Raw genomic sequence first — 24,599 nt, forward strand, 5'->3', positions numbered from 1 at the left:
AAAAACACATACTCCCTGTACAGCTAAAACATTTCACCGATTCATTTTGACAACATCTTCCTGACGACAGCATGCTCATTGCTGCTTAGAAAATGTGTCCTTTCTCGCTTTTAAAACACAGTTAAGTGTCCTGCTAATTAACACTTTCCTTATAGACACCAGATAAGTAAGCTGACCGTCACTTGCCAAGGTCTCTCAGCTCCTAGAGGAGCTAGGGTCTGTCTGTCTGGTGGCCAGTCTGCTGTAGCCGCCATCCGTAATCTGCCTCTGCCCCATCCTTGTTTTCACGTCTGTGAGGTGCGAGTCCCATCCAGCGGAGATTGGTGGTAGGTTGGGCTCGGGCCTGGTGCTCTCTGCAGCCGTCTGTGGACAGGTACTTGCCTTGCCCGCACAAGCCTTGCCCGCACCCTCCAGCCCGAGGAGATAGGCTTCTACATCACATTCAGGGTCAGGGTGGACCCAAGGGGGCACCTTTCCTGACGATGCTGGGAAACGAAAAGCTCTGGCTTCCGTATGTAGCTGGCAAGGGAGTGGGGACCGTGGGATGTGGTCCCCTCCTCCGACCTGTTTCCCCCAAGCCCCGGGAACCCCGGAAGGGAGGCCTGACATGGATGACTGCATTTGCCTCTCGTGGCGTTTTCCTCCAGGATGCTGTTAGTATTTTGCGGGAAGGTCATTAGTCTTGACCTCCTTTGCGGTCAGAGTACCACCTGGAGGACCTGCCTTCAAGAGAGGAGCCCCGTTTAGTGCTCGCAGTGGTAGACGGCAAAAGTGGTCCACAGACCCACGGCATCAGCGCCATCTGGGACCTTGCCAAAGATGCGGACCCCCAGGTGCCACCCGGCCCTCCTAAATCAGCATCTGCATTTCACCCAGGTCCCCAAGCGGTCTAGGCCACTGACCCTCCCCTCCTGGGGCATGAAGGACGCTTCGTGGTGGCGTGCAGGCATGTGAGAACCTCGACGTGTGATGATTTTATGTAGAAAACAGGAAATCAGTTAGGCCTTACTAGCATTTATTGTGTGTGTGGATCCTGGCCAGTGATCTGCATGGGGGATGGCCGCGTGTCCCCGTGGGTCCTCCAGCTGTCTAGCGAGGGGAGTGTGGAAAGACGTCCATGCCCCAGATCGATTTATTTGATTTCAGCATAATGCAATGTGCACATTAGCGTGAAGCATATTTACAGCTTTTTAAACATTTTTATTTATTTATTTATTTTTTTTTTTTTTCTTTTTATTTTTTTCCTTTTTTATTTTTTTAAATTTTTATTTATTTATTTATTTATGGCAGTGTTGGGTCTTCGTTTCTGTGCGAGGGCTTTCTCTAGTTGCGGCAAGTGGGGGCCACTCTTCATCGCGGTGCGTGGGCCTCTCACTATCGCGGCCTCTCTTGTTGCGGAGCACAGGCTCCAGACGTGAAGCATAGTTGACTTACAATATTGTATAAGTACAGCTTTTATTATTTAACTTTTAAACCAACCTTCAGGAAATGGACAGAGGTCTTAAAGTCCTACAAAAGGAGTAAAATGCAGGTTCAGGTTCTTAAGAAGAAAAGGGAACTTCTGGCATGAGCTTTGTAGCATTCACTGATGAGGGAGAACACGTTTGCTAACACACACAGCGTTCGCACCTAAGTCGATAGCCCTGTGCAAAATCACATGTATGGACCGAGACTGAATGGTCAGCAATGGGGGCAGTGAGGCGCATGTTTGAACCGTACGCTGTTTCAGAATTCCCTCTGGCCCTCAGACCCTATGATGACCACCTATGAACATGGACACCTGAGGGAGGGGCCTGAGGCTCCCCCCTACCTCCCCCTCGGGAGCGCTGCTCACTGCTAGGACTCATGATGCCTACTGAGTTCTCTTGCCCCCCCTCTTTCCTTCCTCCTGTTGCAGGAAGGGGCCCCTTCCAGGGCCTGAGAGCGGGCTCTTGTCTAACATTCAGAAATGAATCGTCCGAGGAGACACACGTGCTGACAAAGCAAGAGACTTTATTGGGAAGGGGCGCCCGGGTGGAGAGCAGGAGGGTAAGGGGACCCAGGAGAACTGCTCTGCCCCGTGGCTCGCGGTCTCGGGTTTTATGGTGATGGGGTGAGTTTCCGGGTTGTCTCTGGCCAATCGTTCTGACTCAGGGTCCTTCCTGATGGCGCGTGCATCACTTGGCCAAGGTGGATTCCCCGAGAAGGATTCCGGGAGGTTGGTAGGACCTGTGGACGGGCATCTCCTCTCTCCTTTTGCCCTTTCCCGAATTCTTCCAGTTGGTGGTAACTTGTCAATTCCGTGTTCCTTACCAGGACCTCCTGTTCTAAGAGAACTCATGGCAGTGTTTACTGTCGGGCCCGGCCAGGGCTGGCGGATTCGGTCAGTGGTTCCCCTGACTCTCCCTTCTCCCCTTGCTCCCTCTTCCTCTGTCTCCCGCTCTTCTCCCCCCCTCCTGATTTTTGGGTCTGGCTGAATCCTCTGGCCTACCCCTTGCCTCCAGGACCTGTTAGGGGTGCTGGTGTCCACCGCAGACGTGCCCGGGCATCTGGGTCCCTTCCGTCTCCTTCCCAGATTCACAGGAGGGGTGCCCAGGGCCCTGCACGCCGAGTCTCCTGTCCCCGGGGCAGAGTCACTGCTTGGCCTCCCCGGCACAGGGGCTACTTCAGATGACACCGCTGGCTTATCAGAAGGGCCTTGGTTCCACGTGACGTCTTAGCAAGCCTGTCTGTTCTCAGAAACACGTACTCAAGGCAGATAAGGAGAGCCTCCAGAAAAGAGCGATGACAGTTCCGGGTTCAAAGTGGCTTTCTTGTTTCCTAACAACTGCAGTAATTGCCACCAGCCTTCAAAGGACTGGCACATGCCCACTACTTTAGAAACATCTGTTATTTCATTGTCTCTATGAGAGAGGCAGGTGATGTAATTCACCTTATTATATCAATGAGAAAACGGAGCTCCAGAGAAGTGAAGTCCACCCCCCACCCCCGCCGGGTCACACAGCTGAGAAGGCACAGGGAGAGTGCATCTTGCTGCCTCTCAAGGAACCCACAGGCAGAATTACCTATTTCTATATTCTTCTCTGTGTTTTTAAAGTTTCTTATACTGTGGGTAATCAAAACCACATCCCTAATAGACGACTAATGTGAAAATTAAATACATTCATGATGCTATCTATCCTTCCATCCATCCATCCATCTGTCCTGGAGACCACCAGCAAAAAACTGTAAGAAAAAAGGAAAAAGAAAGGTCCAAAAAAAATAAGCCAGAAGAAACATTTTTGTTTTTTATTTCTACCATTTGAATGTAAACCCATAATGGCAGCAGCAGTCGTGTCCGACTGTGACCTTATTTATTTGAGCGCCTCTTAGCCCAGCCAAGCCCAGAGAGGCAGGTTTGGTCCTGTTCAGCCTAACCAAGCGAACCACAGTTAAACAAAGAGCAGGGGGGAGTGGAAAGTGGGCTTCTGGCCACCTCCTCTCCCTCCCCAAGATGACACAAGCCTGGAAGAAACAATGCACCTTGCATCATCCCTCTGAAATCCACAAGCCACATGTCACTCAAAATGCTTCGTACCTGAGGTCACGGATACTTTTCTCATTTTTTTTTTTTAAACCTAGCATTTCCCAAGCACATCACACATACTCTCTAACAAGGAAGTAATATCTGTTAACTTCCCATTAGGTTGGATCTCCGCCCCTCCACCCTCATGCTTTTAGAAGTGCCAGACTACTGGTGTGCTTGGGGTCCACTGGGACCCTCCAGCTCTCTCTGACTACCAGCTGTCCTGAAGCAGTCATTTAGTATGAACTTTGGATCTAGGCAATTCATTGTGATACCCGGAGCATTGAAATACGAGTAAATTTACGTATTAAATTGTATGGAAAGAGAATCCAAAGTACCTGCAAGAGTGAAGATTTAAGAATCATAAGAGGCTTCCCTGGTGGTGCAGTGGTTAAGAATCCGCCTGCCAATGCAGGGGACGCGGGTTCGAGCCCTGGTCCGGGAAGATCCCACATGCCGCGGAGCAACTGGGCCCTTGTGCCACAATTGCTGAGCCTGCACTCTAGGGCCTGCGAGCCACAACTACTGAAGCCCGTGTGCCACAACTACTGAAGCCTGTGCGCCTAGAGCCCGTGCTCCGCAGCAAGAGAGGCCACGGCAATGAGAAGCCCGCGCACCGCAACGAATAGTAGCCCCCACCGCCCCCAGCTCGTGGCAACTAGAGAAAGACGGGGCACAGCAACAGAAGACCCAACGCAGCCAATAAATAAATTAAATAAATAAATAAAATAAATCTATTAAAAAATATATATGATTCAAATTCGGTAAAACAAACAAAAAAGAATCATAAGAGGAATGGGATATGTGTGTGTATGTGTGTGTGTGTAGACATGCACACACATTTATGTTATATATGTAAATAATCGAGTTGTGTGTATGATTTTAAACTTGAACTGTCTTTACATAAAATTTAAAGGTATTTAACTTATAAAGACACACATTCTTATATGTTACGCATTCTTATATGTTATGTATTAGATACAAATAATTGTGTGTTTAAGAAACTTAAGAGGAAAGGTCATTACATATCATTTAAACATACTTGATTTGCATACATCATATATTATAAGTAACTAGACATGTGTGTTGCTTCAAGAAACTTGGGTGAGGGACTTCCCTGGTGGTGCAGGGGTTAAGAATCTGCCTGCCAATGCAGGGGACACGGGTTCGAGCCCTGGTCCAGGAAGATCCCGCATGCCACAGAGCAACTAAGACCATGCACCACAACTACTGAGCCAGCAGTCTCGAGCCCGTGAGCCACAACTACTGAAGCCCACGCACCTGGAGCCCGTGCTCCACAAGAGAGGCGACCGCAGTGAGAAGCCCGCGCACCACAATGAAGAGTAGCCCCCGCTCGCCGCAACTAGAGAAAGCCCGTGCGCAGCAACAAAGACCCAACGCAGCCAAAAAGAAATAAATAAAATAAATAAATGTATTAAAAAAAAAACTTGGGTGAAAGTTCTTTCTGTATAATGTATGGTGTATGTGTGTATGTGTAAATAAAATTGCACAGGCTTCAGAGCTGTGTAATAAGTTAAGCGGAGTAGATGGATCAAACAGTTATAGTCAATGTATTTTGTTCTTTTGTGGGCACTTTGCAATCGGGTGTGTTTGTTGGCGGCCGTCATATGCACATATACAGAAATAACATTTAAAAAGCATGTTTCAGCCCCATTTCCTGGGGCCATTTACCCTGAAAGGGCCTCAGGGGCAATCAGTTCCCATGACTCCTCCCTCCTGGAGTAATCAGAATGTCATTTAAAGGAAGGTGATTTACTACAGCTCAATTTTGGGCTTAATGATAAAGCGATAACTTCAAGCCCCGAAAAGCAGTATATCAAGGACAAGGCTGTGATTAGCCCAGCTCATGAAGAACGGGCAATGCATGGTAATTAAAAACCACAAATGACCAAAAACACCCACCCTGAAATGACTCAGAATTTTATGTCTTCCTCTGTTGATCAGCCCCCGTCCACCTTATTTGTAGCACCAGAGGAAGCGTATGTAAGTGGGGTCCATGCGCGTTTTGCCCCTTTTCTGCCCAAGAACCTTCCTTTTAGTCTCCACGGAGGGTCTTAGGACTAGAGATAGGAGAATGCTTGTGATATTCTAGCATTGCTGGGCTTTGTTGTCATTTTTTATTGAAGGATAGTTGATGTACCATGTCGTGTTAATTTCTGCTGTACAGCAAAGGGATTCAGTTATATATCTATTCTTTTTCATATTCTTTTTCCATTATGGTTTATCCAGGATATTGACTATAGTTCCTCGTGCTATACAGTAGGACCTTGTTGTGTATCCATCCTATACATAAGAGTCAGCATTTCTGAGCTTTGGAAGGTGGCACTGGCTTGCTGGAGAATAGCTGAGCCCGTCCTGAGCTGCAGAGCTGCAGAGCTGAACCTGTACCTCCAGAATGCATGCACTTGATCCCGTGCAGAGACAATAGAAGATGACGATACATAGTAATGGGCCAGCTGCACAGTAGATCCTGAGGTTCCAGGCCCGGTCCAGGTAAAGAGATGACCCTCCCACGAACGCCATATTGCTCTGGTCCCAGTTGCCTGATTTGCATTGAGATGCTAGTTCCTCTAGTTAATGCCCTAAGGACCAAGCCTTGGTCTTTACAATCCATCTTGGAGAATGAGTCTCTGCTTGCTCGTCTTTGACTGACTGCATCATGCCCTAGTCCTAGGGTAGAATTTTCCACCAACCCTCTCTCCACTGGGCTCTCCTCTGCAGAGTCCAAAGTGAGGAGGTGTGCCCAGTTTTATCTTGAGGGTTCCTTTGGTGGTCACCATGGTGAGAAGGATGTCAAACATCACCTAGGTTCCACCTTGAACAGTTTCATTACTATGCCTCTACGAGGCTTAATAAAACAAAGCCCCTGCTTCTCCTGACCTCAGAGCACAGTGGTTTACATAGTTTTATCAAGTGCAATCTTTTCACTTCCATTTTCTAAAGTTAGCCCAAAAGGAGCCTTTATTTATGTTCTAGCCACTGTGTCCTGGTCCATTATCTTGTGAATAACCTGGCCTGGAACGCAGCAGAAGAGAGAGCCAATGCTCCAGGCTGGTTATGTAGTTTTCCAAGGTTGCACAGCTAGCTTGGGACCTGACTCCCAAGTCCTCCTTCCACTTACTAAGATAAATCCTTCTGGGGGATTTTTTTTTTTAAACATCTTTATTGGAGTATAATTGCTTTACAATGGTGTGTTAGTTTCTGCTTTATAACAAAGTGAATCAGCTATGCATATACATATATCCCCATATCTGCAGGGCTTTCCTATGCCTACTTTCTGGAAAGTTTTTATCATAAATGGGTGTTGAATTTTGTCAAAAGCTTTTTCTGCATCTGTTGAGATGATCATACAGTTTTTCTCCTTCAGTTTGTTAATGTGGTGTATCACATTGATTGATTTGCATATATTGAAGAATCCTTGCATTCCTTGGATAAACCCCACTTGATCATGGTGTATGATCCTTCTAATGTGCTGTTGGATTCTGTTTGCTAGTATTTTGTTGAGGATTTTTGCATCTATGTTTAGCAGTGATATTGGCCTGCAGTTTTCTTTTTCTGTGGCATCTTTGTCTGGTTTTGGTTTCAGGGTGATGGTGCCCTCGCAGAATGGGTTTGGGAGTGTTCCTCCCTCTGCTATATTTTGGAAGAGTTTGAGAAGGTTAGGTGTTAGCTCTTCTCTAAATGTTTGATAGAATTCGCCTGTGAAGCCATCTGGTCCTGGGCTTTTGTTTGTTGGAAGATTTTTAATCACAGTTTCAATTTCAGTGCTTGTGATTGGTCTGTTTATATTTTCTGTTTCTTCCTGGTTCAATCTCCGACGGTTGTGCTTTTCTAAGAATTTGTCCATTTCTTCCAGGTTGTCCATTTTATTGGCACATAATTGCTTGTAGTAGTCTCTCATGATCCTTTGTATTTCTGCAGTGTCAGTTGTTACTTCTTCTCCTTTTTCATTTCTAATTCTATTGATTTGAGTCTTCTCCCTTTTTATCTTGATGAGTCTGGCTAATGGTTTATCAATTTTGTTTATTTTCTCATAGAACCAGCTTTTAGTTTTATTGATCTTTGCTATTGTTTCCTTCATTTCTTTTTCATTTATTTCTGATTTTTATGATTTCTTTCCTTCTGCTAGCCTTGAGTTTTTGTTTTTTTTTTTTGTTCTTCTTTCTCTAATTGCTTTAGGTGTAAGGTTAGGTTGTTTATTTGAGATGTTTCCCAGGGGAATATTTACGGTAGCATGGTAATGTGTCAGCTGAGGGGCGAATACGTAAGGTCCTGGAGGAACCAGGCAGTGTGGAACCCTGTGGGCTCTGTGATCCAGCAGCAAGGGTATAAAAGAAGAAGAGGAGGGGGCTTGTGAAGAGGTTTCTTTGGCATTAGCCCTGTGCCCCTCCCTGTGGAGGGGTGGGCTTCTTGCTTCACTCCAGCCCTGTGAGGCTTCAGCGAGACCCCTTAGAGAGGGTGAGACCTCATTCTGCATCTCTGGTGCCCCAAGGGCCTGACTCCTGCCTGAGTTTCCAGGGAGGGGGCTGTGCTGGTAGAGGCTGGGCTTCCCAAGGCTCTCAGAGATGCACGACCAGCTGACCTCGGTGGCCCATGGGGACCCGCCGGGAGGGAGTCTTGCCGCCATTTGGACATCTGCTCCTGGGGGGTGGGGGGGACTCCAGCTGAGAAGGAGCCGCAGCCACGCCCCTCCCCCAGTCTCAGGACTTGTCGGTGGGGAGGAATCCAGCTGGGACAGGTCGCGTGAACTCGTAGGAATGCACTTCAGAGAGAGGGTCAGCCCTTCCAGTGGCCTGGAGCCATCTCTGGACAGTACCAGCCGCAGGGGAATGATCTGCCCCTTTGACCTTATCTTTCTCTCTACATTCCTTGCTGGGAGGGACCGGAGAGCAGCCAGAGGCGCAGTGAGTGATCCATGAAGACACCAGAAGCTCTTTCCTCATCCTCTCCCTTCCCAGACCACCAGAACCACGCCTTCGCTCACGGTGACTTACCCTGGAATGAAACCTGCAGCTTTGGAGTTGCACTAGGCGTTGAGTTTGGGGCTTTAAAGCATTCAGTGACCAGAAGCATCCCCGGACGTGCTGGAATTTTGGCCCCTGATACTGTGAACCATCTCTCCAACGAGTAAGTTTTATAGAGACATCTCGCCCCCCCTAAGACCAAATGTCCCCTTTTGATGATGTCAGAGTCATGCTTATTCAGGTTAAAATAGTTTTTCAGGTTTCACCATACTATCATCCTGGGTTTCCATGAAGAACGGGAACTATGTCAGCAGCTGCTACATTATGTATTAATTATGTGAGTGCCTGCCAAGAGCCAGAGGCACACAAAATAATTAAAACTAAGTAAGGTTTTATTTATAGACATGGAAAACAAAGGTGGAGATTTAATCTTTACTTTTTTTTTTTAACTTAAACAAAACGAAATAATGATGGATGAGAGGGGACAGGCCAAAAGAGAAATGCTGACAATTGTCTTTCCCGGGGTACACGTGTCCCCTAGACGAGTGGGCTGAGGCATCGGGGCTCACTTCCTCTGTACTGCTTTCCGCCCGCCAGGCTCAGGGCTGCCCGGCCGACTTCCTCACCCTGGGTGTTGGCCGGGAATGCCTTCCTCGGGGCTCTGTGTGCCGCGTGCCGGGGGAGCGAGACACGTGATAGTCAGGAACGCAGGGCTGTTGTGCTGCGGGCCGGGCACAGGGCGTCCGGAAGGCAGCCCCGGCTGCGCACGGCCTCACCCGCACCCCGGTGCCTCCTAGTGGGGGAGCAGTGGTCCCCACGTGCGACGCCCACCTCCCCACTGCTTTCCAGCACCCCCAGCTTCTCCGCCCACATGTGTACACCTGCCACACCTGCCTGCTGTGCACAGCGGCGTGGACACTCCCGTGCACACGTGAGATGCTCTGAGTAAATGTCCGCTTTTTTTCCCCCTCCCACTTCAAGGTGCCAGCAGGAAAAGAAAGATCACGGTGCAGTATTCAGAAATGATAGACGTGCCCGTCTGATTAGTGTCAAGGTGTGACTGATCATTTCAGGAAGCCCAGCTCCCCTCTGATTTATAGATGAGGCACTAGGGGCCTGAGGGAGGACCACATGGAGAAACAGGCGGTTAAGTAACTTTTTTATGAGAGCTTCCGGTTATCCGGAATGATGACTTTGCAGCCAGTGATATAAATCCATATAACTTTCCCGGGCTGTCCAATGACTATTCAAAGCCCGGGAGCTCTTGGCTGGGGTGCTGTCCAGTGCAGTCAGCGGGAAAGCTGTGTGAGGTCCCTGCGGTCAAGGCACCTTCTCTGTGTGCCAGAGAATGGCTCTGTCTGAAAGCCTCATGAGTTGGTGAGTTGGATTCTTTTTTTTGTTGTTGTTTCTGGGAATGGTTACTTTGTCTATAGGTCCCTGTTTTGTTCCTTTTCTGGAATAGTTAAATAATACATGGGGTAAGAGTTAATTACATAAGTCCAAGGGCCAAGTGTTAGATATGGGCAGATAGAGTTTTGAATTATCTGGTGTGGGACTAATGAAAGTATGTGTTTTATCTGGAGTGTTATCTTTAAAAAAAAAAATCTGTAAAACCACCTGCAACAATTTATCTGATATGTATTCACTTGTTTGTTTGCTCCGGAAGGAGGAGGTCTTGTGGGAGAGGAAAGAAATTGTCTAATAGTCTTTATTTGTTTCTTTCTGGATGAAATTCATACTTTGAAAACACCGGTGGGTAAAAACAAGAAACCTAAGAGGAAGTGAGTAAAGAGGTTCCCTTCGTGCTGTAGCTTGACTCAAAAGGGAAATTGGGTCCATTTAACCCTACCTATCAAAATATTAGAACCGCTGCTTCTGAGTTGGATGCAAGGAATATGAATAAGAAGTATTTGCCATCAAATGTATTCCATGAAAGACGAGTGTCATTCTCAGCTAAGTACTTGCTGCTTTTCCAAAACATAATTTTGAGAAGGAGTTAATAGCAGTGCCACTTTTTTTTTTTTTAACCTTTTTTCCATGTCACATCTTTCTTTTCTTTTTTTTCATACTTAGGAATTTGGTATTTATTTATTTTGGTTGCGTTGGGTCTTCTTCGTTGCTGCCTGCAGTCTTTATCTAGTTGCGGCGAGCGGGGGCTACTTTTCCTTGCAGTACGTGGGCTTCTCATTGCGGTGGCTTCTCTTGTTGCTGAGCACCGGCTCTAGGCACACGGGCTTCAGTAGTTGTGGCACGTGGGCTCAGTAGTTGTGGTGTGGGCTCTAGAGCGCAGGCTCAGTAGTTGTGGAGCACGGGCTTAGTTGCTCCGCGGCATGTGGGATCTTCCTGGACCAGGGCACGAATCCGTGTTCCCTGCATTGGCAGGCGGATTCTTAACTGCTGCGCCACCAGGGAAGTCCCACACGTGTTTATTTTCTGTTCTAAATATACAGGTTCAAAGTCTGGCATGAGCCACTTGAATCTGTGTCCTGAAAAATGACAACCAGATTTCCTACCTACTTGAGAGGCGTGTACGTCTATCACTGAGTGTGTCCTCAGGACCATGGCTTCCACCACTCCTTGTGGCTGCACTGGCTGTGTTTTCGGATGTGGTGTTTATTATTCCAGTGTTTGGCTACATAGACAGGGTTTGGCTTCTGTATAAAGGACCTGGGTTAAACAGGGAATGAGTCTGTGGTCCAGAAATCAACCTGTCCATTCTGCAAATGTACCTCAATTACAGAAAAATCAGCATCTGGGACAGTGTGTCCTTTGCAATGCATGCCATACATAATGTACCTGTTATAAACCAGCCAAATATATTATTTTTTTCCCCCAGAGATAGATGCTCAGAAATGCATGTAACCCCCGTTCAGCCTCACCCTCCGCGTTTCCCTTGTGAATGAATGATCGGAATGAATTAAGATGTCTAGTTCTTGCTTACTTTACTTCTTACCCAGGTATCAACAGATTTCCTGTCTACATCAGTTTTGTCCTTTGTGCTCACCCTTGCAGATTGAATGAGGGCTGATAGAAACAATTGCCATCCAAGATGATGTTACTAAAAATGGTGAAACTATTTTATTGAAAGATTACTCCGCGACGTGGTTATTTGCCATAGGGCACTCTGTGTGTTCACTAAACCCATGGCAATACCTGACAGATTATTCCTATGAATTGGTGTCTCCAGGGTCATTCATATTTCCCAACTGAGATATTGCCCCATATTCATTTATAATGAGATTTTAATATAACGACGGATGCCATCAGGATTCAGAACTGTAAAAGCTCTCACTGCATGAGAAAAAAAAAAAGATATAAAGTCTCCCTCTATTTGTATTTAAAAGCTAAACAGTAAATGTCAGGCATCCCTTAAAAGGCTGGATGAAACAGGCATTAAAAGTTTGTGGGTAAAAATCCTAAGCAGTGTTCTCCAGACCAGTCGCCACCTCTGTTGTTTTCTTTGCTTCTTGTCTTCTGATTAAAATCCCCCCCTCGTTTGGATATTAACCTTGTAAAACTCGATCAGTCAGTCAGTGAACTCTTACCTAGCACCCCTGGGATCCAGGTAAACAAAGGTGTAGCAGTGATGAAACACAAGCGCAGTCTCACCTCCAAGGCTGTCCAAGATGGAAAACAAAACTTGGGAAATGCCGCAAGTGCCAGTGTCAGGGATCATTAAATGCCTATCATGAGCAGGAAGTGCAGGGAAAGACACACTGCTGGGCTCAGCTAGGGCAGCCGGCTTGACTGTCAACTCTGGTAGAAAGCCTGCAGGTGAGACCGAATGGGTCCCAGGTCCAGTGTTCCTCTTTAGTGGTTCCAGGATGGGGGGGCTGTCTTGTCTACAGATAGATGGAGAGTTGGGGTGGGGGGGGGGTCTCCTTTACAGTTAATTTGTCTACCCCAGGGTTTCTCAGCTGCAACGCTGGAAGACGTTTTGCTGTAGGGACTGACCTGTGCGTGGAGGATATTTAGGATCCACCTACGAGATGGCAGTATCAACCCCCCTCCCAAATGTGACAACCAAACATGTCTCCAGGTGTTTCCCCATGTCCCTTCAGCTCCAGATGACAACCACTGACCTACAATAAGCATTTAAAATGCACAAGGCACTATTTACAATAGCCAAGACATGCAAGCAACCCAAGTGCCCATCAACAGACGGTTGGGTAAAGAAGATGTGGAACATATATACAATGGAATATTACCCAGCCATAAAAAAGAATAAAATATTGCCATTTGCAGCCACATGGTTGGACCTAGAGTGTCTTATGCTTAGTGAAATAAGTCAGAAAGAGAAAGACAAATACTCAATGATATCACATGTATGTGGAATCTCAAAAATAATACAAATGAATGCACATGCAAAACAGAAGCAGACACAGGAAACAAACTTAAGGTTACTAAAGGGGAAAGGGACGGGGGAGGGACAAATTGGGGGTATGGGATTAACAGATACAGACTATATAAAATAGATAAGCAACAGGATTTACTGTATAGCACAGGGAATTACAGCCATTCTCTTGTAATAACCTGTAATGGAATATAATCTGCAAAAACCCTGAATCACTGTGCTCTGCACCTGAAATTAACACAACGTTGTAAGTCTACTATACTTCCTAAAATAATAGAATAAAATGCATCGGGCAGAGCTTTGCAGTGGAGCAGGGTTCCTCGGCCTGGGCACTGCAGTGCTGACTTTTGGGGCCGCATCATGCTTTGACGTGGGAACGTCCTGTGCACCGTAGGGGGGTTGAGAACACCTCCGCCCTGGTCCAAACATTGCCGAAGGCTTCCTTGGGGAGGCAGAGCATCCTCTGCTTAGAACCTCTGAACTGGAGACAGGAAGGGGCCCCTGGAGGCCTGACGGAAGCGGGAAGAGGGCCCCTGTGTCCTGTTCGCAGCTCTTCCCCCAGGTTTCCTGGCAGCTCCTCACTTCTGCTGGAGGATGCCCCAGCTTGTCTGAACTGAGTCACTGGGCCGGGGTTTCCTGGGTCCCTGCCTGCCACCTCTGTCACAGATGAGGAGACTGTGGGGTTATGTGAGTTCACGGGATTGGCCAAGATACTCTTCAGGGTAGGCGGGCTTTGCCAGGGCCCGACTTCTTCAACTGCTTCTCTACAAAGCCCTGCCTTCCGATCCACAGCCCTTTGTCTGTAACCAGAAGGAAAAGAAAAAGATTGGAAGCCCAGTGTTCACCAGCCACGCTTGTTCTGAACCAAGGAATGTAAAACTGATGTAACGTTGAATAGTCTTTCTTTAGCCGACGGAATGCAAGTATTCATCGTGTTTATCGCTGCGGAACCATTAATATGTGTGATTGCAGGTTGCTTTCTAAAACTTTGCTCAGGGTATATGGATTACATGATATATTTGAAGGTATAGTATGTGTGTGTGTGTGTGTGTGTGTATATATATATGAAGGTAATGGTGAACATATACACGTATAGATGTATTACATCTATATATATGAAGGTAATGGTGAACATATACACGTATAGATGTATTACACCTATATATATGAAGGTAATGGTGAACATATACACGTATAGATGTATTACACCTATATATATGAAGGTAATGGTGAACATATACACGTATAGATGTATTACACCTATATATATGAAGGTAATGGTGAACATATACAAGTATAGATGTATTACACCTATATATATGAAGGTAATGGTGAACATATACACGTATAGATGTATTACACCTATATATATGAAGGTAATGGTGAACATATACACGTATAGATGTATTACACCTATATATATGAAGGTAATGGTGAACATATACACGTATAGATGTATTACACCTATATATATGAAGGTAATGGTGAACATATACACGTATAGATGTATTACATCTATATATATGAAGGTAATGGTGAACATATACATATGTATTCCAGTTTTATTGCATGACAAATTTATAGATATTCCAGTTTAACTCAGATATCGTTGACCTTAACATTGTATACCTTTCAGATGTACAACACAATGATTTGCTATGCCATGTGTATTGTCAAATGATCACCACCATAATTTTAGTGAATATCCATCACCTCCCATGGTTACAAATTTTGGTTGTTTCAGTTGCTAAATGGGTGTGTGTGACAGAATGAATGCTTTCAGTGTAGAAAACTACTGTGTCTGTTATGAGTGCCAAAAGCCGTCCTGAAGGCAGCTCAGCGTTGAAGAGGGTCTTTGAATCCTTGTAATAAATTAGCTTTGATTTTTTTTTTAAAGCCATTACTTTGTAAAATCCAAAGGATTCTGTGCTCTGAAACACACCTAGCCACACTTGTTTGTGTTTTTTTGAGACCGAGGCCTTGGGGTTGTAATTGCCAGCAGGGCAGGGTTCATTTTTAGCATGTGGTGACCTTGAACATCAGATGGTGTTTGCACTCTGTGGGGTTTTTTTTTTTTTCCATTTACTGTATCATCGTATGCTCTCTTATACCCTCAGAAGCAGCTTCTGCTGCTTAAAACCTCATGACCTTTCTGCACCGTCCAAGCTTTGCAATAATGTGAAAACACTCAGAAACCTAAATGCAGCCAGAAGAGTTGGGCAGAACGACTTTGCCTTTTGGACCCTGTGCTCAGAACTTCTGTGCCCCGTGTGCTCAGGGGGCAGCTTCTCCCCCGCCTGTGCACCTGAAAGGCAAAGAACCCCTAACTCAAAAGAACCATGTGGGTTATGAGGGCCCAGCCTGGTATTCTGTGGCCTGGAAGTACTAAACTGATAGGCACGTATTGACTTTGAAAAGGCCAGCTATGTGATTCTGTTAAAAAAAAAAAAAGTACCAAGTCCATTTCTGATTAATTAAGAAGGAGGGAAAATTGTCGTTTGGCGAGCAAGCGTGTATGCCTCGGGGTCAGGATTTCCCAGCCTGGGCACAGTTGATCTGTGGGCCTGGGGAATTCTTTGTCGTGGGATGGGTCTTGTGCATCGTGGGATGTTCAGGCGCATCCTTGGACACCATCCAGGAGATGCCAATAGCACCTGCTCTGTTGTGAGAACCAGAATGATTCCAGACACCACTAACACCTCTGCGGTGGGGGGGGGGGGGGGGGGCGTTGGGGAAGAGCTGCAGAGTCACCCCTCGTTGACAGCCACCGGGCTAGAAAAAGCATTTAGGAATTAGTAAGACAGAGCTTGGACTGAAAGCACAATGCTCCACCTTGGCACGAATGATACCTGGGGCTGGATCGCTCTGTTGTTGGCAGTGCATTGTGGGATATTCATGTGCATCCCTGGCTGCTACCCACTGGCTGCCAGTGGGTGGAAGGTCACAGCTTGTGAGCACAGCTGTGTTGCTTGTGGAGCAACGCCCGCAAGCTGTGACAACCAAAAATGTGTCCAGACAGGGCCACCTGTCCCCCGGAAGACAAAGTCACTGGGGCTTGACAGTCGTTGGTCTAGGCGGATCTTATATTACCTTAGGTGGGAATAATAAATCTGTTTTCTATAGGTAGTGTTGGGGCCAAGAGTTTTCCTGCCCCACCATCTTGTCACCCATCCCATGGGTGACACATCCAAAGGGGTGTCGAAAGCCATTTGCCTTCCTGGGCATTCCAGGTCATGTCACATCATTGACATCTCCTGAGGCAGACTCACCACGGTCGGCAGCACGCAGTGGAGTCCAGGAACTTCTAATTGCAAATGAGTCCAGGTGAGGAGTTCATTAATCAAGGAGGCGATGGTCATAACTGTCTAGAGCTAGAGGGTGCACACTCAGGTTTTTTTGGTTGGAAGTGACAGAAACTCAATGCCCCCTCACTCAAACCCAGAAAGGGATTTTTCAGTTGCACAGATGGGAGGGAGGCTCACAGAGTCAGAGGAAGAGCCCCAGGAATCAGGACCATTGGCCTTAAGGAGCTGAAAATTCTTTGCAAGTCCAATTGACATGACTTGTCGCTACTGTCCATGGCTGCTGGTGGAGGGGACCACTGTACTTGAGAGTTGCTGGTTTTGCATCCTGGTTAAATGCAGTGGTGTTATTACCGTTTTATGTACATTTGGGAGTGGATGTTGTGATAGTTATCCGTCACTGGATACAAATTACTGCACATTTAAGGGCTTATTAGAACAACATCCATTGATTATCTCCGTGTCTGTGGGTCAGGTGTCTCCGCATGGCTTACCTGGCTCGTCTGCTCACGACGGTCTTTACAAGCCTGCAAAATATTGGCCACAGTCGTATTATCACCTGAAAGCTTGGGATCCCCTTGTAAGCTCATTCAACACGTTGGCGGAATCTAGTTCCCTGTGGTTGTAGGACTGGGACCCTCAGCTCCTAGGGGCCACCCCTCCCTATAGGCATTTCACTCCATGACTGTTTCTCCCATCCAGGCCAGGAGGATTGCAAATCCTCTGCTTGGAGTCTGTTTCCGAGGGATCACCTGATTAGGCCAGGCCCACCCACTTCAGTCTCCTCGTTGAGTCCCACAAAGTCAGTTGATTAGGGACCTCAATCATATTCCTTCACTTTTGCCAAGTCCTACATCTCAGGCCCCCCTCACACACACACACATCCTCAAGAGGAGAGAATCACACAAAGATGTGGGTACCAGGAGGTGGGAGCCATGGAGGCTATCTTAGAATCCTGCCTATAACAGATGCCTTTTTGTGGCAGGACTTGGGAGCCTAAATAGGATTTGGAAAATAGGTCTCTCTGGACAGCCCTTGCCTCCCTACACCCAGTAGACCCTAGTGACATCCTTCTTCCATGATCCTAGCTACCAGGTCAGCTCTCCCCTCCCCCCAGCCCCATTCAGTCCAGCCAGGCCTTACAGCGGAAAGTGTTCTCTTATTGGTTGGACGTTATCACTCCACTGCTGTCCGTGTAGTCCTTCCTTCTGTCCTTATGCAGAAGGTTCATTGGACCCGAGTCTATGGTCCCTGGGCCAGGCTGGTGGGTCCAGATCGTCACCAGCGGTGACCTACAGTCCTGTTTGCGTTCACAGTGGGGGGTTGGCATTTGTCCAAATCTCAGTTTGAGGGTGGAACATGACGCTAGTGAAATCAGAAGATTTGGTGGTATTTTTTTTAAAAAGTAAACTTCAGCTTGATGTTTCTTTTTTAATGCTTTTATTCAAAAACTTGGGGTAAAATTCAACAAATTGCATATTAACCGTTTTAAAGTATGTAATTCAGAGGCATTTAGTATATCCAGCCACTTTGTTCAACTGGTACCTCTCTCTAGTTCTAGAAGTGGTTCATTATTCCCCCCACCAAAACCCCATACCCTTTATCAGTCCCCCCCCAAACCCAACTTCCTTTCCCTTTAGCCTCTACCACTAATCTCCTTTCTGTGTCTATGTATTCACCTATTCTGGACATTTCCTATAAACGGGATCACACGATATGTGGCCTTTTGGGTCTGGCTTCGCTCACTGAGCGTCGTGTTTTCAAGGCTTGTCCACGTTGTAGAACTCTGTTCCTTTTCATGGCTGAATCCTGCAGCATTTCATGGCTGGACTGCATTTTGTTTATCCGTTTACCTGTTGCTAAGCATGTAGGTTTTCACGTTTCGGCTCCTGTGAGCCATGCTGCCGTGAGCCGCGGGTGTACAGATGTCTTTGAGAGTGTGGTTCCACTTCTTTCGGGTGTACACACAGAAGTGGTCTGGCCAAGTCACGTGGCCAGTCTATGTTTCGCTTTCTGATCAACTGCCGTGCTGTTTTCCACCTCCAGGTTTAACCTCTCTTCATCGTCGGGGTCCTCGTTTTAGATGGTTGTCTCTGCTGCGGCTGAGCAGCCCCGAGAGGTAAAATTACAGCGTCTCCTGTCAGAATTTGTGTTGAGGAAGATGCAGTTTATCCGTGAGAGAGCGCTTGGCGCAGCCTCAGTTTGTATCATGAGCGTTTGTAAGACTTGTTTCTGTCTGGCCGGCAGCCTGTTGGGAAAGGTGGGACAGCAGAGGCTCAGCTGGAATACAAGGAGGGGGGGAGCCCAGAAACCAGTCACCTGAAACACAGGGTCACATGGTCCCAAGGTCACGGAAGGAGGCCCCTGGGGTCCAGAGAGGCCATCAAACCTGTCCTGGTGGCTGGAGATGGGCTTGCCAATCCGTAGGGGCGATTTCTGGTCCCGTTGGGAGTTGCCGTTGGGCGGGGCTGCTGGTGTTCCAGATGGTGGCAGGGATCCCAGGAGTCTCGGAGTTGTTGAGTTGAATCTGCTCCCCAACTTGAAATGGGCCACGGAGCCGGGAGTAAACGGGGTCTTCTGGGACCCTCCCTCCACCTGCCTGTTCTCCATCACACGTCACCTACCTCTCTCCTGCGTCCTGGCCTCCCTCTCCTCTCCACCCACAAAGTGTTACCCCCATCCCAGCCTGCCTTGGTCTGGGGACAGAACTGGGTGTCCTGAGGTCCAGGGGATGGAACCAATGGCCCATCACCTTATGAAGATTCAAATTCCAGTTAGATCAGGAGCCTTTCTCTCTGGGTTGACTGCACTAATTTCCATCTCTCTTCCAACCCCATTTCCTCACCCTCAACACATACAGTTGTGTCCAGTGGACACATTACGAGATTAGGGATTTTATCAAACACGGTAGTGTGAAAGCGGCTAAGTGACTACTTACAAATTATTTTCAGCAAAAGAGAGTGCTCCTGGCCACTGCCCAAGCATTCATTAGGACATGAAGCCTCCTAGGGTACAATGGTGTGTGTGGAATATACGTGGTGCCTAATTATATATTCCATAAGAGCCATTGGAAGAATCAATATGGTGACTCCAGATGGCCTTCTTTAAAGAATTGCATAAATGCCATACATTCCCAGCTACCTTTGAACATAGCTGCCACTGAAGTTTACAAATGGAATGTCTGTTCCTGTGATTTTTTTCACTTCTGCATCTTTTAAGCTGAATGAACCTTGTGCATAAAGTTATACTTTGAGTATGATTATTTTTTCTTGGTTCCAATAGTGAGCTAATTAGAGAGACTAGTGTCATTTTGACCCGTGATAAGTACATAGCAGGGATATTGGGAATCCTTTCTGTGGTCCTTTTATATTTTCCTACCAATGTAACAGTTGGTTATTTACCAATTTGCTTGGAATGCTACCCACAGTTAGTCACTTGTATTCATAGACTTGTTTGTTTTTCAGTAAGACTTTAAGGATTTCCTTCTTCACCAAACCTGTAGTCCCCTATTGCATCAGTGCTGTCCCAGGAGAATTTTCCCTGCAGCACATAATTAACTACATTCTCAGCTTCATCATCATCTCTTGCAGGAAACACTTCTGCTTTTCCTGCAAAGATGCTCAGTGCTGCTTCTTCCTGGGATGTTGGAAGAACAAAAATTCATGAAATGAATTTGTCTCCACGTAGTTGAAAACCAAAATGGATAAGCCATTGCTACGTTCATAAAAACATGTTTAACAAATAGGGCTCACTGTCTGTTTTCCATGTATTATACGGTAATCATTGGATTTAAGTAAATTTGATTGGAAAGAATTAGCATCCACCCTTGGCAGCCTTTCAGTGATAAAAATATGCCTTGAATTAAAAACTTGGACAATTCCATGGAAATAATGTTGAAGGTACTGCTGTCTTTGGAGATCTTACTAAAAATCATGACTTTGGACGATCCGTGAAGCCTAAGAGTATCAGGTACTCATTTAAAACAGGGGCAATGAAAAGCATCGTGCTTGCCCCCCAGACCCCCGTGTACCTTTGAGCCACCATGCCTGCACCGTGTGCAGAGTCTAGAAGCCTCATGAAGCCAGTCGTTGGTAACGCTGGCCCTGAGCCACTGCCCTGGGCCATTCCCCACACTCCGTCCCGTTACACAGTTTACTCTGTGGGTCAAACCCTGTTTGCTTTTCTGTCTTGTTTCTGCCCACACATTGTTGACCTTTCCTGAGACCTTAGCTTCTCTCAGCCGTGCTGGTTCCACATCCTGGTGGGCTGCCTCAGACAGACGCTGGGGAAGGTCCTCCCAAGTAGACGTGTCCCTGCCAGGAACATCAGGAGACAGGCCAGTCACACACACACACGTCCACGTTTAGCAGAAAGAGAGAAAAAGAATAAAACGTAAAAGTCCAACCACCTTATTCAATTTACAGTGGCACACAAGGGCATTCTGTTCTAAATTTACCTATATACTTTTTAAATTCAGTCTGTGTTATTTTTCTTTAAATGATGTAACGCCTGTTTACAGATTTTTTGAGGCGTATTTTACGTATTTTGAAATTCACCCACTTGCACCATTCAGTGGTTTGCGTTAAATTACCAAGTTGTGCGATCATCACCATAAATCAGTTTTAGAACATTTTCATCACCCCAGTGAGATCCTTTATGCCCATTTCTTTTCATCCCCACTCCCACCCTGTGCCTGAAGATGTTTTTAAGAAGTCATATTTTTCTCAGTTTCATCATATTTCTTGGAACCCTGTGATTATTGCCCTCGGGGATGTTGACAATCATCAGATTATATCATTCTGCTACATGACCCTATAATCCTTGTCTTACAAGGTCCCAGAGCTAATCGCTCAAGCATGAGGAAATAAAACTTAGGTGTTCTGTACATCTCCATGCCCCTCACTGCTTGGAATGCTTGTCTTTTGTCTGCCTTCACACTAAATCATCTGACCTTCTTCTGCCATTTTCGCCGTTTTCTCCTAACTGCTTGAAATTATGGTCATTTCCAAAGGAAAGGTATATGGACCAATACTTAGGTCCTTAAGCCTGATTTCCCTTATAAACAAGTCAGTGTCTGTTAATGAGATAATCATTGCTTGTATATCTCAGACTGCTATCATTTGAACAAATGCAGAGTTATTTCAAAAGGCACAGCTAATTGTAGGAGTAAGGGAAATGCACTGAATATGGGCAACTTACACAGTTGTAAATAAAATCAAAACTTTAAATCTGGACATGGAAGCATGCTAGGGTATTATTTGGTAAGGATTTTCAAAAGAGAGAAAATACCAAGTGATATAATTTGCAATTATACAATAGACTCCCAGGCCTGGTCCAGGCAGTGAATAATGAGTTCTTACCTATAGATAATGAAATTGGCACAGAAGCCTGATCTACTGGTGATCTGGGACTTCAGCTCCTGGACATCGGCTGGAAGTCTTGCCCAGCTAAAAGCTTAATATCTGATAAACCCTCTTCTTTCTGGAAACTTTATCCCACAGATAAAATATTGCTCTGAAATTGACTGTGATAAACCAGGAAGAATTGGTTGGTGGAGCGAAGTGATAGAAATCCTCAGAAGGAAGTGACCTCTTTTAAAATCTGTAATAGTAAATGGCCAACGCGTGCCCTGGGGTTTAGAGTCGTTCAGATAAAAATAGATAATATCTCCTCGCCAGGGACTCTGAAAAAGGAATGACTCAAGCATTAAAATGGACTCAGACATGAACGTCTGCCATTGCAATCACAAATCCATAAAGGGTCCAGTGGAGGAGAGAGAAAGCAAGAAATCGGCGTAGCAAAATAGGGTTTCCCTCTAATGAGCCCAGACTTTGAAAGGGAGTATTCGGGAGGTTGGGAAAGGGCAGAGAATCACGAAATGAATGGCTTCAGTTCTCCATCATGTCAGGAAGACCAAAAACCCCAAACAAAATACTCACCTGGTGCTCTAGTTCCCAAGCCTACCTGGGCAATTTCCGTGCCCTTGGACGGGACAGCATGCCCACTGCATCAGACCTAATCCTTAGGAAGGTAAAAATCCATTTAAACAGCACCTGTATTTTCAAAGTTCTGAAGCCATACCGGCGGACGTCGCGGAGCCCCACCTGGAATCGGCCCTATTCGCTTTATGTATCTGACTCCAGATGGTGCTGATACGTTTCTTGGAGACCATCGCGTGGAAATGCTCACCTGATCCACTGCACAATGTTGACTCACATCCTGGGCTGTGCCTTCGGGATTGCTTGTTGTTTGATCTACTCACACGAGCTAAGACCCCTTTTGCATTCCCTGGCGTTTTAGATCCAACCCCCTCCTGGTATCCCCCAAAGTCGCAGCCTCACAGACTCTCATGGGTAGCAGGAAACTTTGCTACCCCTGAAACTCTGAAAAGTCTACACAAACAGGCAAACTAACTAATTGACTGGCCAGCCAATGGGTGTTGACAAATTGGACTCAACTCTCTCCCTTTAATCCTTAGACTTGCCCTAGATTTTAGGCTGCCTCAGTGATCCCTTCTGGCTTCCCAAAGCCACCTTCTTAATCAATACTCTTTATCCCGTCAGGTCCCCGTCACAGACTTTCATCTCTACCTCTATCTAACTGGCTTGGCGTCTCCTGGATCTTCTTTCCCAAGGTCACCTTTGACCGTCTTACTGCCAGTTCCAGTATCTTTTCCTTTGCGATGATTCCCGCTTCTGGTTCTTTGCATACCTTTCAGCATGCTCTTTCTGAGCTGCTTTCACTGGTTCTTTTTCCCACCTCTGCCCCTGGAAGTTTCAGTTTACTCACACTTATGTCTTATGCCCTTTTTTTTCTTCTGTTTCCCCTCGGTGGGCAATCTCACCCACAGCCATGGCATCAAATGTCATCCTTAGTCCCGTTTCCTAATCCGCTATCCTGTGCTCTGCTTTCTCCCCTCATTCTAGTATCCAGGGAGACAATACTGGTATCATGAGTGATGGTAGGTACCGTTCCAGATACAAAACCTGTATCCCAATCCCACCTTTTCTACATACAAGCTGAGCTGGTAAAAACTTCTGTAAATGTCAGTTTCCCCTTCTGTAAAATGGGAAGGAATAATAGATGATAGATAATTTAGGTTAATATAGATAATACATATTTACAGTATCAGGATCATAGGTAATATGTAGTCACAGTATTAGTATAATGCCTAGCACATTGGTAGCCCTTAGTAATTGATGATGGTGATGATATTTTATTGTCTTTTTCCTGTGACATGAGCTACAAATATTTTCCAAACTAGGCATATGCAAAATTCAACCTTTAGCTTCTCTTTTCCAAATCTCTGTACCTTCAGTACATCTCCTCCATGTTCTAGAAGCATTCATGTCCATCCTCCCATTCCCTTATCCAGTTAGTCATCCATCTGGCTGGCTTAGTTTCTGAAGTACCTCTCTGACCCCATGGCCACCATCTGCCGATGGTGATCTTAGGAGTTTCACCTCAATGCACTATTTGGATGCATCCAATAAGGGGGGCGTTTGGGCACTATAGCCCTTTCTGTGGCGAAAGTTCACAATTTTCTTTCCATCTTCCTATCTTGCGTCTCCACTCACCCTCAAATTCTGTACTTGCCTGGTTCTTTGTTCTTTTTCTTAGAAACAGTATTCATGTTTATTAAACACATGTTTAAAGTATTATTAAATGTTTAACTGTCATGAACTTCAAGGTTTACTTTTCTCCCCAGTTCTGCATAACTGAACTTTCAAATCTGCCAACTCCCACTGAAATGACTCCACTCTGGATTCTAAGGCGTCAATTTCTTGCAGATTTTTCTTTGCTTCTTCTAACATTTCTCCTGTTTCTTCTTGAGAGTGACTGATGAAAACACAGGGAGACCAATCTGATAAGGTATCACTAAGCGGTCATCATCTGCAAGCATGATGTCCTCAAGCATCTTCGAAGTTTTGGAGTTGTTTCTTTCTTCACTTCTATTTCTTCCTTCAGCTCTGTGATTCTACTTACATTCTGTGCAAATTTTTTTTTTTTTAATCTCCTGTTGCTCCTCAAAGTCACATTGATGTTTTCTGCACCTCCCCTTTTTATGGTGGCGGCCATCTTGGGTGGTTCTTTGTTCTTTAACTTCATCTCCATTCCATCCAGAATGTTCCTTGAAAGTGGATGTTGTGTTGGCACTTTAGAACCATTTCCATGTTTCCTGGCAACTCCTTGACCAATCTAGTCCCAAAGGCACTCACCCTTGGCCCTTTGGCCAATATCCCATTGATACCAAGATTTCACATTGTCCCTGAAGCACTTGAAAGGATTTTATAGCCTGGGGTGATCTCCATGGTAAGAGCCAGGATGCCAGAGATGCCTTTTGTACCAAGTGGAAGAAGGTGAGGGTGGAAACCCAGGCAGCACGTTTTTGGAGCAGAGCATAAATGGAAGTT

The 24,599-nt window shown here is 46.1% G+C and overlaps 1 protein-coding gene and 1 pseudogene across 6 annotated transcripts in view; one reads left to right on the forward strand and one right to left on the reverse strand.

Moving 5' to 3' along the window:
• Window positions 1-24,599, forward strand: part of STS (steroid sulfatase) — a 639,557-nt gene that overhangs the window by 14,410 nt on the left and 600,548 nt on the right. For 4 of the 6 annotated variants that reach the window (XR_009500087.1, XR_009500086.1, XR_009500088.1 and 1 more), the window contains exon 1: window positions 8,532-8,692. The exons of the other annotated variants lie outside the window; for them this stretch is intronic. The gene's annotated coding sequence lies outside the window, so the exon portion shown is untranslated. Of the gene's footprint in view, window positions 1-8,531; window positions 8,693-24,599 lie in introns of those variants that run through there. 6 annotated transcript variants of the gene reach the window in all.
• Window positions 23,855-24,264, reverse strand: LOC132357772 (prefoldin subunit 4-like; annotated as a pseudogene).

This window comes from Balaenoptera ricei, chromosome X (assembly GCF_028023285.1).
Source record: "Balaenoptera ricei isolate mBalRic1 chromosome X, mBalRic1.hap2, whole genome shotgun sequence".
NCBI lineage: Eukaryota > Metazoa > Chordata > Mammalia > Artiodactyla > Balaenopteridae > Balaenoptera > Balaenoptera ricei.